Source organism: Columba livia, chromosome 4, assembly GCF_036013475.1.
Source record: "Columba livia isolate bColLiv1 breed racing homer chromosome 4, bColLiv1.pat.W.v2, whole genome shotgun sequence".
Classification (NCBI taxonomy): domain Eukaryota; kingdom Metazoa; phylum Chordata; class Aves; order Columbiformes; family Columbidae; genus Columba; species Columba livia.
In genome coordinates this window covers 69,887,688-69,906,061 of record NC_088605.1, presented here as the reverse complement: position 1 = coordinate 69,906,061, position 18,374 = coordinate 69,887,688, and the positions used below count along the sequence as shown (strand labels likewise).

The 18,374-nt window shown below is 39.6% G+C and overlaps 1 protein-coding gene across 2 annotated transcripts in view; it reads left to right on the top strand.

The window, feature by feature from the left end:
- ANK2 (ankyrin 2) overlaps positions 1–18,374 on the top strand; it is a 365,851-nt gene that overhangs the window by 13,583 nt on the left and 333,894 nt on the right. Inside the window, exon 1 of one of the 2 annotated variants that reach the window (XM_065062208.1) lies at positions 12,451–12,596. The exons of the other annotated variant lie outside the window; for it this stretch is intronic. The gene's annotated coding sequence lies outside the window, so the exon portion shown is untranslated. Of the gene's footprint in view, positions 1–12,450; positions 12,597–18,374 lie in introns of those variants that run through there. 2 annotated transcript variants of the gene reach the window in all.

Here is an 18,374-nt window from a genome sequence, read left to right as displayed (position 1 = left end):
CTGCTGGTTCCCCTTCAGTTTGCTCAACTCTAAGAGGAGAATTTATATTTAGTAAACCAAATGTGTATGAAATCTATATAAAAGCATTTTGTCTGGCATGTTTTGGGTGTGTTCTTAAGATTTGGTAAGCTGATGGGCAGGGACTGTAGAAAATCAATTGCTACTCTGTTTTTATAAGATTAAATTATTTAGCATTGGCTTATGGGTGATAACCTCTTATCACCCAGACTAATACTACTCCTGGCAGGTAATTTATTTGCTCCTGGTCTTGACATCTGTGTCTGAACTACACTATTGCAGCTCTGTTAATGTTAAAGTTCTTAACTTCTCAGGCTGTTTGACCTTGGTCTTAGCATCTTCCTGTGGACTCTGTAAGAGCACTGCAACTTGGGATGCTGGGCAGCCCTTTATGGGGACTCTGGCTTTTACTGTGTGTTTCTGACAAGATCTCTGGACACTTTGGGTTGTCTGTGTATGGTAGAACATGCATCCAACAAGGTCTGAGTGGACACATCCCACCGGACAGCCTGAGGTGTTGCGTAGTGCCATATTCCCCCAAAAGTTGTTTGTGGCTCCACAGCTAAGGCCCCCTCATTGGCTGGACTTGGCTCTGCAGCTTTCTAGTCTTCTTTTCAGGTGACAGCCAGATGTACCAGTGGATACAAAAGCATAAGAAGCCCCTGTCAAGGTTTTACATTATTGGCTGCACTTGATTAAACTGGGGTCTCTTTTGTCTATAATTGTAATTTTAAGAAATAACCAGGCTGCCAGAAAGGCTACTGGTAATATGATACAGAGGTGAGGTGCAAACCTTTGCATCTACAAGTGTGATGGTGGGGGAGTAGAAAGCTCTGGTTATATGTAATGTGACCTGACACAACCTTCACTGCAACTAAACATAGTTTGGTATTCTCTGCACCTGTCAGCCTGCTTGTTACTCTGCCTGTTTTGGAGGGGTGAGTATAAGCAGGGACCTTTACCTGACGTTAGCTTCCACAGATATGAAAGGTAGTTGATTTGCCTTTTTAAGTTTTGCTAATATAGAATTATTTAAATCTGTTGGATAATCTCTCCTTTGAGGCATTTGGAGGTTGAGGAGATGACCAGCCTCTGCTCCTTCTGTTGTCCCACTGAGCTTTGATTTGACTAGTGCCTGCGGTAGCTTGTGACATTGAGTGTAACTGATGCATCACCAAATTCCAGCAGTAGTACAGCTCAGACATCTCTTTCCCGTAACAGTTTCTGCTGAAAGTATGGGTGTATTGCATCTGTGTGGGGTTTTTTGTGTGTTGTTGTCTTTTTTTTCTTCTTCTTCGAGGTTTTGTAGTTAGCGTAAAGATTCATTTCAGTCATAGAAAATTGCTGAGCAACAGTATCATGGGGTTTTTTTGAGCTTAATGATAGAATGTCCTGATTACTCTGACACTAATGATCCATCCATTTGAAATACCAGAAATGTGAGGTACTGTAAAAACAAGCTCTAAGTCAGCTCTCTAGGTTTCTACAATACTATTGCTATGACAAACAAACCCAATTATCTATCCAGCCCCGCTGCTATTTAACAAGGAGCTGAGGAACTTGGTCACCTTGGTTTCAGCTACAGCTTAAAATTCATTATTGGTTTGTGTTGCTTCTGCAGAAGTGACAAAGTCAACATTCACTTAAGGACAGTGAATTTCAGGACTGCATAAAAAATGCATTATTAATCCTTTTTTAGTTTGGTTTTACTTGTGGAATACATTGTCAACGATTATTGAGAGTAAGTGGCTCGAGTTTATGTTGTAAAATGCATCTCGATGTAAACTGAATCTAAGTAAGAGGTTAGAGAGGTAGTAGTATATCAATACTCATTTTATTTTAACTTTAATACTGCTGGATTTCAAATAGAAGTTCTAAGACTTGCGCATACAACCTGAGGAATTATTTTGCAGGTGGAAAAGTGCGTGGATTGGTTCATTATTGCAGGATATGTGATGTCTTTGAACAATTCCCAAGAGAAATAATTTTATAATAATAAATGTTCTGAAGCTGGCTATTTATTATTAAACAGTGGCTCAGCTGTAGGATACACACTACTGTAAAAAAGGGCATATCAATGCTTTTTGTTAACAGATAAATGAAGGTTCACTTGATGTCTATTTTTTTGCTTTGGTTAAATGTATTTCTAAAGATCCAATAGGAAGCATAGGTACTGAAGACTTCACACTTAATGAAGAAATTGTAGTGAGCCCTTTAGATGTATTTTTCTAGTGAATTTGCTATAGTAGCTCACAATGACACGCTTATGTGGAAGGGATCTGAAGGGATCTTTTTCCTGTTGTCGAAAGTTGAAAGGATTAGAGCAGGAGAAGTAGTTCAGTATTGCAAAATCAAAGACAATAAAAACTTCTTACTATAATGGGTGGATTTTTGAATCTTTGTCTTTAAACTATTAACTTCAGTATCTGTAGTTGTCATGATGACTGCAGTTGTCAGAAAATAATCCTGACCTAAATGCAATTGCAAAGATAGATGTGTTTTCAGATGCACACTTTGATACAGGAATAAAAAATTAAATCTTCTCATTTAGAGATGACAAAAATATGTATTTTTGGTCCCTGTTTGTAGGAAGATGGTATTATGTATGTTAGAACACTTACCATGGTAACGTAGATTATGATAGCTGAGCCTCTGGCTTTTTAAAAATATAATACTTAAGATCCAGTGGAAGCCAGGGAATAACTATGAAAGGTGATATTTCTATTGCATTTTTAATTATGTTAATTACTATATATTTCACTCAAAGCCCATTTAATGTATAATTAAAATAATAATTTTATGCAATTTGAATATCAAATTTATAAGAACATAAATATGCATATAGAAATCAGTATGCATTTGGAGAAATCCTTCTAACATGCAAGTACTGAATGATGGTTAGTATGGGGCTTTTTGTTTCAGTTCTGTGTACCTACTGTAGACAGAAAACCTGTACAAACCTAACTGGATATACAATGTAGCTCTTTATTGTTGTTAAATGTCTCCACTGAGGATTATATTCAGCCAAAAGTAAAAACAGTCTTGCGCCTAGATGTGTATTACTTGTAGTAAAATGCTCATTAAAGACTTCTTTCCCTTCTACTGTGGGGTTGTAAAACTGGTGTGAAAATTTTATGTTGATGACCAGAACAGTTGGAAAGAAGGAATCAGGAAAGATGGGGATCTTGTCCCCTGTATTCTAAGCCTGAATGAAATGTTGCAGATTGCAGGTGAGGTTAATATTTTCCCTTGGTTTAGGCAGATTGAATGTGTTAAGCTTTTTTTGTCCGTTTCATCCACAACAGAGGATGCAGCAAGTGTAGCTTTTTAAAGGGTAGATCAACAGCTATGTTAATAATAAACAAAGTCTGTTTCGATTTTTGTTTTTGAGATGAGGAGTCATCAGTCGTGATTCCCTGCCTGATGAGAACTCATGTCTTGCCTCCTTGAAGCAGGAACATTCAGTAGTCCTGTTTTACCTGACAACTGGCATCAGCTTGCTGCTCCAAGAAGTGTCAAAACCAGCTCTCAAGTGTGGTGGAGAGCAGCAGGTGCATCATCTGCTCCCTCAAATGCAAGCTCCACATAGACTTGTGTTGTTTTTGTTCACTTCAAAGCGGAGTGATGGAAGACCATTTAGTGTTGCTCTGAATACAGGAAAAAAAATCTATTCTAAAAAAATTAATTCTTGGTGTTGGCTACCAGAACCCACTATTTGACTGTGTTGGCAGGCAAGAACAGCATTGAAACCTGGTTACTGGTGTCCATGATTTGACAAGATAAATACTTCTGATCCCAAATTTACATTATTGGGATTACTGATGAAGAATTTGGACACCAGTAGACGTGGGAAATGGTTGTGTTTACCCAGATGCCTGAACTTTAGGAGAAAAGTCATATAACTCAACTAGCCAAATATTTGACAGGGTGCACATTTCAGATGTCCCATGTATCAACGGGTTTGTGTATCATAGACTATGTTCTGTGTTTTCCTCAAGTTTTTTACTGTCCCTGCAAAAGAAGGACTATAGTTAGATAAACAACTCTGTTGCATGAAGAACCTCTGTGCACATATATAGTTCATGTAGTTGTGCAGTCTCGGAAGAGAAGACTTGAGGAAGAAAAATTCCACCATATTTATCTACTGATGTACAGAATTATTACATTCAGCCTTAAGTGTTGTGTTGTTTTGTTTTTTTACTTTTTGTATTTCCTAAATTTGTTAATATATTGGCATCCCTATGGATACTACAGCTTTGCCAGAGCCAGCAAAGATGACCGATCAGATGAGATCTTAGAATTAGTGGCATATTCTTCATTATTGTTTCTTTTTTAATCTTATGGGAAGCTGAATTTACAGCTATTGGAGACCAGATCTTGATTTCGCATCTCTCTGCAAAAATTTGTCAGATAGCCCGCTGTCTTCTCGCACTGAGAAAAATTGCTGTAGCTGAGGTAAGAATGTGGCTTTTGCTTTCAAACATCTGCATCTTCCCTGTGCTGTTTCCCAAGCATGCCAATTTTGATCCTTCTCAGTATGTTATCAGCCATTTCCAGGCATTGTTGTACTGGAAGCGTGGTTAACTGTCATGCATCACTTTTGAGATGGAAGTGTGAAATTAAAGAAATGGAAGTTGCTTTTTATCCTGGTGTTGTATGCATTAATGCCTAAATCACTGAGATACAGGAGCAGTTTTAAACTAGTAATATATAGTTTTATAATAAAACTGAGGGAAAACTAAATATGCAGCTTTCAAAAAGTCAGTAGCACCATTTTCATATCAGTTGCACTGCTGGACCATTGTTTAATTTACAGCTTTTGTGTATTTCTAGACATAACTGTGCTATTTGCTGTATTGCTTGATGATTACAAAACCTTGAACATTTAACTAATCTTAAAAAAATAAAATTAGACAATGATTGAGAATTTTAGTGGTAAGTCCCAATCAATATTCTTTTGAATGACTGATCTTCCCCACAGAGGAAGAAGCAAACAAAATGCTCAGCTGAATGGGCCTTAAAATCAAACCTGATTATGTCAGCTATTCTGGTTGATGTTCTGAGCAACTGTGCTTGTCTGTGTTACCACATATGTTAGGACAGTGCTAGTAGTTGTTATGTAAATGTGTCCAGAGGATAAACTTTATTTAACTGAAGATACTTCCAGTAATAATCTTGTTTTCTTGAAAGTACTTTTCTGGTTGTTTTTTATAGGCTGGCTCTTAAGTGGCTTATCTGGTAAATCAAAACAATTTTTGAAAAATGCACTTGAACTGTAGGCCAGGCCACTGCACATGCTTCCCTTGTTTCAGTCAGAATGTGAGCAGAGAATCTGATCAAAGCACATTCATCTTGAAATATTCGATATTGTGAAAGATTAAATATAAAATTTTCACATGGATTCTCTTAAGACTTGAGAGATGAACTCCTGTTGCAACTTGAATGTAATTCAATTAATTCAGTCAGTTCCTAGAGCAATTCTGGTGACTGCCAAATGGTGTATTTCTTCCTCTCATTTCCTTTTAGTGCTTTAGCAGTTTAGATTGTGAGGTGCTTTCTACTGGGGCAAGCTTCCTGAGTCCTGCCAGGCCAAGATGCTGATGGATTCAAACAGCCCAATTTGTAGTTCTTTTCAACTGTTACAAAAACAAACCTGAATTTTGTGAGCATCAGTACAGGAAGCCCAAATTGGCAGATTGGGGATTTAGAAGACGTCATTGTGATTATATTTTGCAGAAAGAATCTATTCCTAGTTAGAAAGCGGCCCCTTTTGCTGTGCTGGTATCATGGTCAGGCAGGTGACTATTCTGCTGTGTCTGTGGAAGCATCCAAACTCTCATGCTCTCTTGTCTCTTTCTGGCATTGCCATAAGGAGGATGGAGAATTTATAATGTAGGAAATGTTTGATTAAGATTGACCTCCAAAATGAGACTTCTGATGGACAGCCTGTTCACTTGATCGCCAACATGAGATAGAAATCTAGACTTGAAGTGCTTTGCAAATGGTTTCGGTGACATTTATCACATGTCTTACACAAGCCCAAAATCTATGAAATTCTTCTTCAAAATAAAAAGTAACTGATAGACTATTTTTCTAAAATGTTGTTTGGTTGGCTGTTTTGTTTTTTTTTTGCACAACCATGTATGTTAAGAGGTTCCTTATAAGCATTCATGAAGGCTGTGCTATCTATAGGGGAGCCATCTGTAAAATGTGTGTTTTAACTTTGAGCAGTAGCAAAAGCAAGAGAACTTCTGTACAGTGAAGTTGAGGAACGCCCTTTGTGGGAATTGAAAGAAACATAAGGGGAAACAGAGAAGAAAACAAAACTGATAGTGGGAAAGAAGTAGAGGCAAGACAATGGAAGACTCGAAGTTGGAAATGAAAGTAGGACATTGAGCTTTGGCCAACAGTTTCACAAATTGCAGCCCAAAATACATTTCTCATATATGAAAGCAAAAATGTTTAAACTATGCTGTTCTTTTGTATAATAACTCTGGAAATGATACAGTAAAAAAGAACTCAACAATGTTGTTTCTCCGTAAGTATGATTTCAGAGTAGAACTATTTAAGATTCGACTTTCTTGTTCAGTCTTTAAAGTCTGTACTCTCAATACATACTGTAGTGTGAACCTTGCAAATTAAAAAAAAAAAAAAAAAAAAGCACAGATATTAGATTTGGTGGGAAATTTTTATTGTAAGCCTGTCCTACTATACCTCCAAATGACAAATAGAGATAGTTCAGGAGAAAGTCAGAATTGTGAGGAAATTATGAATTGCTAGCCCTTGTTTATTTCCTCAATGTAAATAGCACATGTTTTCAATCATTGCTGTTGCTTAGTATAGCTTTTTCTGGCTGGGAGCACCAAAGTAAAATAAATCAGATGTGTGAAATGTTTGCTGATACAGAAAACTTTTTCCCAGGGATATGCGAAGTTGGCTCTGAGTGCTTTGCCCTTCCTGCCAGGTTCCTGCATAGATGAGCTTTGAACAAATCCATGTCTGCAGGCACAGTGCTTCACCTTCCAGTGTGTGTGAATAGCAGGAACCTTCACTTGTGATGGTGGCCTTGGTTTGCCTTTAAGAGACACTTGAGCACGTTCACTCCTGCAGTGCGCTGTGTGCCTTCTCACCACTTTGTTTCAGTCCCTTGAACAATAGAGCCTAGCAGTGCATGCAATGGGAAGGGGAAAATCTGAGATTTATTGTGGAGACTGAGTTTCTGCTTTCACAAAAGAGGAGCTTTCTTTTAGTGGCATTCAGCAAGGTCCCTTTCTCACAGGAACTGTGCCAGAAGATGGCATTGCTGTACACAGAGCACTCATCTCCATTGCAACAAGTCATTAAGAGGAGTGGAAAAACTGCAGCTTGAAAGTCCATTAGAGTGAGTCAGGCTGACAGGAAATGAATCTGCCTTCATATCGCACATCAAGGACTGTTCCATTAAAATATATAATGTGCTGAGAAGGTTGTTTTTTTTTTTTTTAATTGTTGTTTAACAAGAAGCTTGTGTTTAAAAATACAGATTAATCTGTAGGCTGAGGAGTGTATCTCAATACTGAGAACTCTTTTTCAAATGGAAATAGAAGACAGTATGAAATCCACACCCCCTTGCTCACACCACCTCCTGCCAACAACTTACTCTTTGGTTTCAGGATCATTTTCCTCAAAATTCTTTCTCCCAACTGTTCCTTGGGTACAGTGGGAAAAAGTATTCTCAATAAATTCTAGCAGCTTGGTTTTGCAAAGGTCTGTCTGCAAGGGCAAGTAGCACTTGGCATGCTCCAAAGGCTTCTGCAGTGAGTTTAATCCCAAAAGATAGTAAGCAGCCCTTTGATGTAGGTGAAAGCCTGAGGAAAAGCTGTACTAAATTAGCAGAAATGTGATTTTTTTTTTTTTTTCCAACTTTGTACTTTATAGCAGATTCTGTTATTTGCTAAAGCACTGTGGCCCTGATTTCCAGTCTGTAGGATGAACTGATGTGAAAACAGCGTATAGCTTTTCTTGGCAAAAAGACAGAATCTGTGTTTGGCTGGGTATCGTAGAGTAGATCCAGTCTCTGTGGATCTGCGTGTTTGTAAGGATTACAAGGGCGTACTGATGGAAGCTACCTGCTGTGGTTCTGGCTCCCCCAGGAATTGTTAGGTTGGTTTGTAAGGTGCTTGTTCCTGTCATGAGCTTTGGAAAAATTTTCAGGTTGGCTCAGGCTGGTGGCTGAGCTGTAGGAACCACCTCCTTCAATTATGTCCCAAACACTAAACAGAGATGCACAGAAATGTAATTAGAAAGCCATAATGCTGGAAACTAACAAATACCAGAGACCTTCCTCTTGCCTATACTGTAAATGGAATTAAATTCCTTTATCAGTAAGGCTTTGAGGGGAAGGAAAGGGAAGACAGACAATAGTGGAAAAAAAGTGGAAAGAGTGTAGAACAATTATTTGAAGTTACCCTTTCAACCAAAAAGGAAATGCCTAGAATCCTTCACTTGTTAATTTGACCATAGTATGTTTCCTAATTCTCCTCTCTTCATAATCACCAGGTATTGAAGAGGAAGTCAAGGACATAAGTGCCATGCTTTTTCTTTGTGTTTCCCATTACCTGGTGAAAGTGGCTCTGTGGGATCCACTTAGTGATGGATAGGTAAGATAGGTGTAAAATTGGCACCAGGAAACAGATATTTTTTTGAGTGGACCAGGACTCAAATGTGTGGCTAGGTGGCATCTTGATCTTTCTACAGGTGGAGACTCCCCTGGAAAAAAACATGGATATATTTCTCATCTAAAGCTTCTGATTGATCCATTTAGCAGCAGTTCCTTTGGTGAGGGACATCTGGGCTCGCTGTTGCTGTTATCTTCATGAAGATGGAACTTAAACCCCAAACCAACAAACTCGCCTTTGAGGCTCTGATCTACAGTAATTCGAAGCTGTCATGTAGACATAGGCTAATGTGCATTTGGCAAGTGCTTCTTGCAGTCTGCGGCTTGCTCTGCCAGGAAGGTGAAAATTGCCCCTTGTTTAGTGGTTTAGGTGATATTACATGAAGGGCTTTTCTCAGAGTTGTCCTTTATTAGCTTATTTCTGAAGGGGTTAGTGCTGTGGAGAAATATTTTACCCTACTATATCAGTCTGTTACTATGCAGAAGAAAACTCCTACTTTGGGGTGAAACCCTCGAAGTATTCTCTAGCAGGAGAAAACTGCTCCTCATTCTCCTGATTAGTGGCAAGGTGTTTTGGCCACTTATTTTTGTCAGTTATGCTGGAATGTAAGAAAGACTTTAACTCCATGGTGGAAAACACGTTCTAAAGTCAGTGGATATGAGTGTCCTTGAACTGTATATTTGGGTAGGAACCCATTGGCTTGGGTGTGGTGTGTGATTATTTATTTTGTTAGTGGGCTGAGTCACAAGCCTCAAAAGCACAACCTCTTGCTTGAGCTCAGCGGCATGATCAGGTCTGCCTGTGGCAAGGGAACTGTGACTGAGGGAGACTGGACTGCTCAACTGTCAGAAAATGAAGTGTGGAAGAACAGCTCTAATTAGTGAAATGGCTTTTTTTTTTTCTTCCTTCCAAGAGAGAAGGGTCTCCAACTCAAGCTCCTTTGACACCCAATGCAGTCCACTAAGAAGTGATAAAACATTGTAGTTTTCCTCATCCTTTTCAGACCCCAAATGTATGTGGGTGTATATATATTTACTCATTAAAAAGCCCCTATATGGCTCTGCTGGGCCTGCTCCAGTGTTTCTTTTACGCTTGGGATTTGCTCCTGTTGAACTCTGGAAGGAGCTGGATATGAAAGGGGTGCAGCATTATGCTGAATGCTTTATGTACTCAGAGCTAAAAGCATTATTGATTTCATTTGCTATGAAAGAAACAATTTAGACGTATCTGGAAAATGAGGGAAGGAGGAATAAGGAAAAACAAATTAATGTTTCATGCCACATATTTCAATGCAGCAATTTCCTAGCTTGCTTTATTTCTGACTTCCTTTTTATTGTACTTGGTGCATGTTTGGTGTTGCAGGATACAAAATGTCCCTGCCTCATCAGGCTGCACAAGGAATCCTGCTACTTGTGTTGGTCTCAGAATGAAATTGTGGGTCATTTTAGTCATTATATCAGTGATATGTAATCAGAATAGATGAATTTAAAGGGGGGAAAAGTTCAGAAAGAGGTCTGGTTTTGTGTGTGGTGCTTTGGTGGGGTTTTTGGTGTTTTTGTTTTTTAAGGTTCTGGCATAAATATCTTAACTTCACTCACAGTTTTAATGGGAGGAGTATTGAGAGCTGCTAAGCTTTCTCAGAAGCAGTTCCAGATAGTGCTGACCAGAATTAATGTATACAGCATCACAGAATAGTTTCTATTTTTGCATTTCTTTGTACTTCCTGTTCTCTTTAACCCTTGCTCCAATCTTACAATTTTAATAGCACATCAAAGCCTATCTTCTGTTACTTCTTGATGTGTGGGTTAATATTTTCTTACTAAAATTATCAAACTTTGTGGCTGAAACATTTTAGGCTTCAAGATCCATGTGCTTGCACTACAAGATTTTGTATGCTTAATATAAAGGTTTTTTACTTAGTCATGAAATTGTACAGCCAGGGAAAATACCTCGTCCCTTTCACTCTTAGATCCTGTTATTGCACTGAGGAAGCTCTAAAACTGTAATGGCACTAAATTTTGTCCATTCTATGCTAGAGTGATAACATATTAGAAGAATGAGGTGCGTTACCTGTAATCTTTGAACCACATCGTAAATGTGGCATTTTTTGAAACCCCTTCAGAAAAATAAATCCTACTCTTTCTGACCTAGAATATTTCCTTCTGTTTTGCAGTGACCATTAAATTGCTGACCTGCTTTGTTCTCTACTGCAGTAATGTTCTGCTGATTTACTTTGTGCTCAAAAAGGAGACTTGCATCTGTGCTTGTAATATGAAGGATCAGATAGAGTAGGAAAATTTATCTGAGGAATCCTGTTGATTGTTGTATGTGTGGTTATGAGAACGTGGCCCTCAGTTAAATCAGTAGTAAAACCAGCTGCTTACTTAGATGAGACATGGTTAGGTCTTGAACTGAGGTTGACCTAAATTCTTGTGGTCAAATTAGCTTCTGTATTGAACTTATTCCTTAAAGCTCTTAAAGTTTATTGGGGGGAAAAAAAATAATAGGCAGCATGGCATGGAGAGGAAAAAATTAAAAGCCACTTTAATGAAACATTTATATCAAGTGACCTTTTTGATACTTTGTAACATTAAACTCCCCTTTAATCTTGTAATAGCTACCTTTACAGAAACCAACCAAGCCCCCATATACTATTACTTTAACACTGCTGCATTGTGTGCTCTTTACAGTCAGTGCAGTTGAAGACTGCTCTTTAAACTGCTTGAATTGTCATGTGGAGGAATATGACGTGGAGCTGCTGAAGCAGGGGTCTTTGTGTTGTGTTTTGCTGTTGTGATGGTGACACGCCATTTGCTTTCTGCCAGTCCTGTCCTGTGACCTGCCTTCTATCTCTAGTTCTCCCAGCCTTTCCATTCCTGGGGGTTTGCCTTTGGATGCTACTTGAAGTACTGATTGACTTTCTCACTCTGGCTTTGTGCTTCAAGCATCATTATTTTAGCAGAGCTGTGGTCGCAGAAATATATTATAATGCAAATAATGTAAAGCAAACTGAGATGTCATTTTAAACAAAGCTAGCATCGTTTGTCAGCTGGCCTCTTAGGTGGCTCAGCAGAAGTGTTTTAAAGCAGCTGCTTTTCTCAGTTTCACTCTTCTTCCCCCCTCCCAGCTCTGGCACTGCTTCTCCGTTGCTAATGGTTTTGTACCTCCTTAGTCCATTGCCTCAAATGACATTTTCTGAAGTCATGGTCATACCTGCTCCCCAGTTTGAGGGAAGTGGGAGAATAAAAAGCAGCCGTATGTGTCTGTGTGGTGTATAGCCTGTTGGACGCTATTTCTTCCATATCGGTGTGGTTCCCCCCTCTCTTCCCCCAGCAAGACCTAGCACCCCAAGAGCCTCGCTGGGCAAAGCAGGAGCCCGGCAGGTATAGGGCCCGCTCGCCTGACTCCCCAGCCAGACGAGGCTGGCGACAGCACCCGGGAGCCCCCGAGTCCCACGCGTGTTCGTGTGGGCCGGGGCAGCAGCTCTGCCAGGCGCGGTTTAAAGCCGGGAGGCGGTGCGGGGCTGGAGCTGCGTCCGCTGGTGTCAGCGCGGACGGGGAGCGGTGGCGGCGAAACGAGACAGGACAGTACGGGGAGGGACGGGACCCCCGCCCCGGCCGCGGGCACCGAGGTGGCGGGACCCGGCTGTCCCCACCGCCCTGCGGCGGGCGCGGCTGAACGCGGGGGCAGGAGCGGGCTCGCTGCCCTCCTACGTGCTCGTGTTTCGGATTTGGCGTGCGGTGGCTCTGACATAGCGGGAGAGGGAGGGAGGAAGGCAGGGCTTCCCTGCGCGGCACTGTCACTTCCAAGGAGCGTTGGGAGGCGGCGGCTGCGCCCCCGGCGTGCGGCGGCCTGGCGTGTTCAGCTTTCTGCAGGGAGGCTTTCCAAAATGCGCCGCTGAGAAGGGAAATACACCAGCGCGTAAGTTATCCGAGGTCCCTTTCCATCTAGAGCGGTCGTAAGGCTGTTTCGTTTGTTTGCTGCGGCTCGGTTTTTATTGGTATTTGCCGATGGCAACCGCGAAACTTGTACTGTTTAAGAAACCGTTGAAATAAATAGCTGGGGGGGATAATCAGAACTCTCATTTTTTTCAGCAGAAACAGGAAGTCTGCTTTCTGGCAAAGTCAGGCGCCGGGGCATCCGATAGTAAGCCCCCATTTGAACTGCTAGATGCAGAGAGATTTTTCTGCGGCATCCTGGAGCAGTCTAGGGATGGCAGACACAGGTGCTCTTGCTGAATCTTCGGAAGAACAGTATGGCAGGGGGGTTTGTCTCAGCTGTGCCAGACTGCATTTCTGCAGTCCTTGGTTGAGAATGATTATTGGGAAGATGCAAACTGACATTTGTCAATAATTCCTGTATCCTCTGTAAAGAGTTGTCCAAAAGATTTTTCTGCTTGATGTGATGGGAAGGGGTTGCTAGAGGAGATTGTCAGGCTTTCTGATTCTTCTGTTTAAATAAAGAAGGGTTTGAGGGAAGCAAAATGTCCTCAGTTCCAAAGGTTTTCTTCCTTTCCTGTCTTTCTCCTCAAAGAGCCGGAATAGTAGACAAGCATGTTAGGTGCCTTTCTTCCTATATAATTTCCCTCATAATATAATCGAGCAGCACTAGTTAGTGTTTCTGATATTAAACAGCTCAATGTAGAGGCTGTTCATGTGCAGGTGCTTTACGAAATGATTTACAGGCTCAGGGCTTCGTTGGCAGCAGTGGTTGGATTCTGACTCTGCAGAGGCTGAGGATGGAGCATTGAACAAGGCTCTTGGGTGTGTCAGCTGTTCAAAACACAGGTGGTTTTAAGCTTTGCTTTTGCTTCTAGTTTCCTATCTTTTTGTACAGGTGGGGAAGAGAGGAAAAAATTACCAGTGATGTAATTTCATCTTTCCTAATTTAGTCTCGCTTATGTCTAACTAACCAGTTGATGTATTTTACTCTATTTTTTTATTGTGTTAGGGTGTTGGAGAGGGGAAACCACATTCTAAAAACATGCTTAAACTGCCACGAGTAACTTTACTTGTCTGTGAAATACTCCTGTTACCATTTGCATCTCTCATTTTTCTGCAAAATGGGCTTGATCTTTGTCAAGGTGTTACTGGAAGCCAATAGCATGTAGTAGCTGCTGGAAAATGGGTTCTTGAGTTTATGATGCACTTTTTGCTCAAAAACCCATCCACTTTTTTTGGTAGCACAAGGTGGAAGAGTGGGTTAGTATAGAACAGTGAAAAAACACATTTTAACAAGCTCTTTTGCCAAGCTATGTTCACAGTATCCTTTGCTGCTTTGTTTGCTTTTTTTTTTCTTTGTATATAATTCCTTCTTCTGTATATGTGCTTTTCAAAAGGGCAGAGCCACAGAAGGGTTGGCATTTGATCATAATTATTGCTTGAGTTTAGAGCATAAGTCAGCGCTAGTCAGGTCAGCACTGGTATCCTATGGCTCAATGTGAAGCCCGCTAAAATTGATAAAAAGCATTCTGCTGACCTGGAGAGATTTTTGGATCTACTCCCTAGCTGCCCATGTGGGTAATTAGTGACTCTGGATTCCAGCAGGGTGTCTTGGTAATGATTCTTGAACTTGTTTCTAAACTTTAAAATAAAATAAAAAAAATCTTACCTTTCTCTTATTTCACTAAAAGCCAGTAAAAGGGAAGCATGGTTTTATTATAAGTCTTGCTTATGGTTTTGTCAGACTACTTCACTGGCTTGCAGCAATCTGCTCACCCTGGCAAGCTGTGGGTAATTTGGAGCTTGGATACAATCCTTGACTTGTCTTTTCAGTCTGTGCATTAAGCTGCACTGATATGGTCAATAAATTATCACTTTCAATGCTGCTTGGGGGGTCTGATTACACTCAGAAGACTCCTAGGCCTGCTACATTTGTAACTTTAAAGAAATGAGAAAAGCCTCTTGTTACTGAACGGCGTATTCTCACTGAGTGATTTACTTCAGTACCTATATGGCCGCGTGGACATTGTAATGGATTTGAAAAGCTGAAAGAGCAGAATTTTTGGTGATTTTTCTCGTCTTGCTCCCTGGCAGTTTAAATCAAGGGTGGCTTTACTGTAATCTGCCATTGTATGGATGTGAGACTAGAGTCATGTTAATCCATTTCAGAAGCAGCAAGAGTGGACCCAGTTTCTAACACTTTGTGAATTGCCTTTTTTTTTTTTTTTTCTGAAGGTTTTGAATGTAAATCATAAGTCTGTGACTGGAAAAAGATGACTCTGAGATCATAATGATTTGGAGGAATAAATACCAGCTAAAGTTACTAAATTTTGTATTAGTGGATAGCTTTAGTCTCATGCTGTAAACTGTTCTATAAGCTCTGTATTTGGGTCTCTTTAATTGGTATCACTTAGGCATAGAGCATAAGCAGATATCTCATATAATAAACAAAGCAGCAGATTTAAGTTAATGCTAATGTGTTTGCAGTCTGAGCCAAAAGCTTTTCAGGGTTATTATAACATGCTGGGCATACAGCCCATCTATCTAAGTGTCTGAAGGAGACAAAAGTTATGGATTGACTCGTTGTACAAATCAGCTCATCTGAAAGTCAGATTCCGCTATTTGTTGCCATCAGTAATTTAGTTGTATTAAGTACGGCTGAGGACAGATGGCAGTGTGGCCAGAATATTGAGATGGGTTTTCTGAGATCCCAGGAGCGTTCCCTGCATCCCCACAGATTTTCTGTGTGACCTGGGGCAAGTCATTGAATGTTTTGGTAAAACAGAGATGATGATGCTTCCTTCTCTTTCACAGTCTGCTGTAAAGATTAATGTGTTACAATCAATTATGAGAGGACATTATAAATATATTATTAAACAAAGTATTTGAAGACTGTATGCTCCATACGTAACTTGATAATATGTGCTTCGCAAACCTGTCCTGCAAATTTGGTTAATACTACAATATACTTGCATGTAAGTATGCACAGCTCAAGAGGTTAAGTTTTAATTTTGGCAATAAATCCTGAATATTGATTTGGGGTAAATATGAGAAGAGCCTTTGTTCATTCTAAATTCTGAACTGGTATTCAGAGAGCATTCCAAATTGTTAAATGTGACACTGAATTTTGTTGTGTCTTAACAATGACAAGATAATACAGACTTTGACAAGGACTTACGTATGTAATTCCTATGTATTAGGGATAATGCCGTGCAAACTTCTCCTGTGGCTGCTGCTATTGTAGTCTACAATTATTTAGGCATTTACATTTTGGAAGATTTCAATCTTTAAAATAGTTCAGTCCCATTCATTGGGAGTGTTCAACCAAGTGGAAAGAGTTTGGTTATTTTGAACTGTATAAACTCCTATATTCAAACTAATTAATATATATGAAGTTACATTTTAAGCTTCGTAACCTCAACTCTTCCTTAGGAAAATAAATTGGCAAGATAGTGTAAAACTGTGGGACATTTGTCTGTTTGGAAGTAATATTTCTGTTTCCTTAGAACAAATATTTAAAGGCTGGTTAATTACCTGGAACAGAAAGTTCTTAATCTGTGCAGCAATTGTGATTATAGTTTAGGCCTCTTAAGTGGGTTATGATGCAAAGCAATTAGTCATAGATTAAGGTTTAAAAATTGTTTTTTGTCTGAAGTCTTATTATAAACGGTGTTAGTCTTCTGATCATACGAGAAGTATACTGGTCATGTAAATGTGATTCTGTTGCTTTTTAAATCCACTGCTTTCGTCACAAAACTTGGCAGTATTGGCTGTGTGTCTGTGGCAGAGGGAAACCTCCCACTTCAAGTGTGAATGTGTGCTGGGCATTTTGAGCAGGAGGTGGATGACTTGGTACAGTCTGTCTGAGCGACTGTTGCACTCCCGAGCTGCGATTCCAGCCCAGCAGTGCATGGGGCACCGAGCTGTCCCCACCTCCCTTTGGTGACTGGCAGGCATAAACTGTACCTGCTCTCAACTGAGTCTCCTATCATTGGCATCTGGAATTAAATTAAATTTTGATAGTTTCTATTAGAAAGAATATCGGTAGTTCGTACAAGATATTTAGAGCTCAATGCTTTTGCATAGCCAGCAGAACACCTGTTCCACTTCCAGAGAAAGCCTTTTGCCTCCCGCCTCTGCAACATCTCTTCTCCATCCCATCCTCAACCTTTGCAGTGAAACTAGAAACTGAGACTTGTCACCCGACTGCCTTCCTGTGCTATTTCATTGACCTTCGTCTGGGCCTGTAGGTTACATTTCAGAGATATTTATAGAATTTGTTTTATTTTAGGTTGCAGAAGTATTTTCTTATTAAGATAATGGCCCCAAAAGTATTTTTCATGTTGTTTGTAAAGCTTCATTTCAACTTAATTTGAAATGACTTTGTCTTCTCCCATTTTCATTTTTCCTGACAAAGGCTTTCACTTCACACTTTTTCACAACTTTGTAATGTGATTTTGGAGAGAAGAAGTGAATAAGTTTTAAAATGTATATTTATATATAATTTTAAAAATACAGACATGTAAAAATATATATGTTAAATAGAAAATTTGACTCACCATCTCTTACTCTGAAAATTAATTTTTGTAAAGTAAGGGAGAGAGAACTTGCATTAAAACAAAGTATCTCATTTTAAAAAAAGTTTAATTTTGAAAATTTTCTACAAAATTGGCAAGTCTTGGAAGTGTTGGTTATCAGGGTGACTATTTTGAATCTAAAGCCATTTTTCACATATAAGAAAAGCAAAAGGTGATGATATCTTAGGCTTATTTTGATCTATGGTACACTAGCTCAACATAAACTGTTTAAAAATAGTTGAGCTCTACTGTGATTTCTATGTTGTGGCTCAGCACAGGTTGTAGTAGTTCTATAATCCTATTCAAGTTCTTGAGCTTCATTGAAACAGCTCCACTAGGTATTTTTCCATTTGCTGTTTGAAGTTTTGGAGGGAGAACCCAATACTTTTTCTTTATGGTGATGGTGGGGTTGGTTTCTTTGTGGTTTTATGTTGGTTGTTTGGGGTTTGTTTGTTTTTTTGTTTTGGTTTGTTATTTTAGAAAAGGCATAGGGCGGTGGTGAGATTTTAACACATGCAGATTATAATTGTGAACCATGGCTGATTTTAAGTAATCTACCTAGAGGAAAACTACAAAATTAGTGGCAAAGGAATTTTATATATTGTACCTTATACAGAAAATGTAGTTTTTGGCATGTTTTTAATATTCAATAAATAAATAGAAACAGCTTTCTATTTAACAGAAAATTGATCACTACAGAAATAAGTATTTATCAATTGTTAACAAGAATAGTTGATTCAAGAGTTGGTTTGTAAGCAGATAAATCAATGTTATGATTTGAACTGAAGTAAACATGGCATTATGGGCTCTTTTCATTTCTCAGTCTTCTTAAATAGTGGCAGCGACTTAAAATCTTAATTGCCTGCAGTTAGAGCAAGCTCTTATTTATACGTCTGTGCTCTGACCTGCAGAACAGCTGGGCTGTTTTCATACCACATTTTGCTTTGTGGTTCTGATGATCGAGACAATGAAACAGAACTAGTCCCACAGTGTGGCACTTGGCGCTCTGCACATCTGGTGTATCTGCGGTGAGATCCACAGCGCTGCTGGATGTTCTGCAGGCTTCCCCACTATCACCCCTGGAGTGATGTGTGCTGCAAGGACTCTTACCGGTTTCACGCCTGGAAAGGAAGGTGTCGGTTCAGGTGCCTTTCAGGACATGCCTCAGCTTTTACAGATGT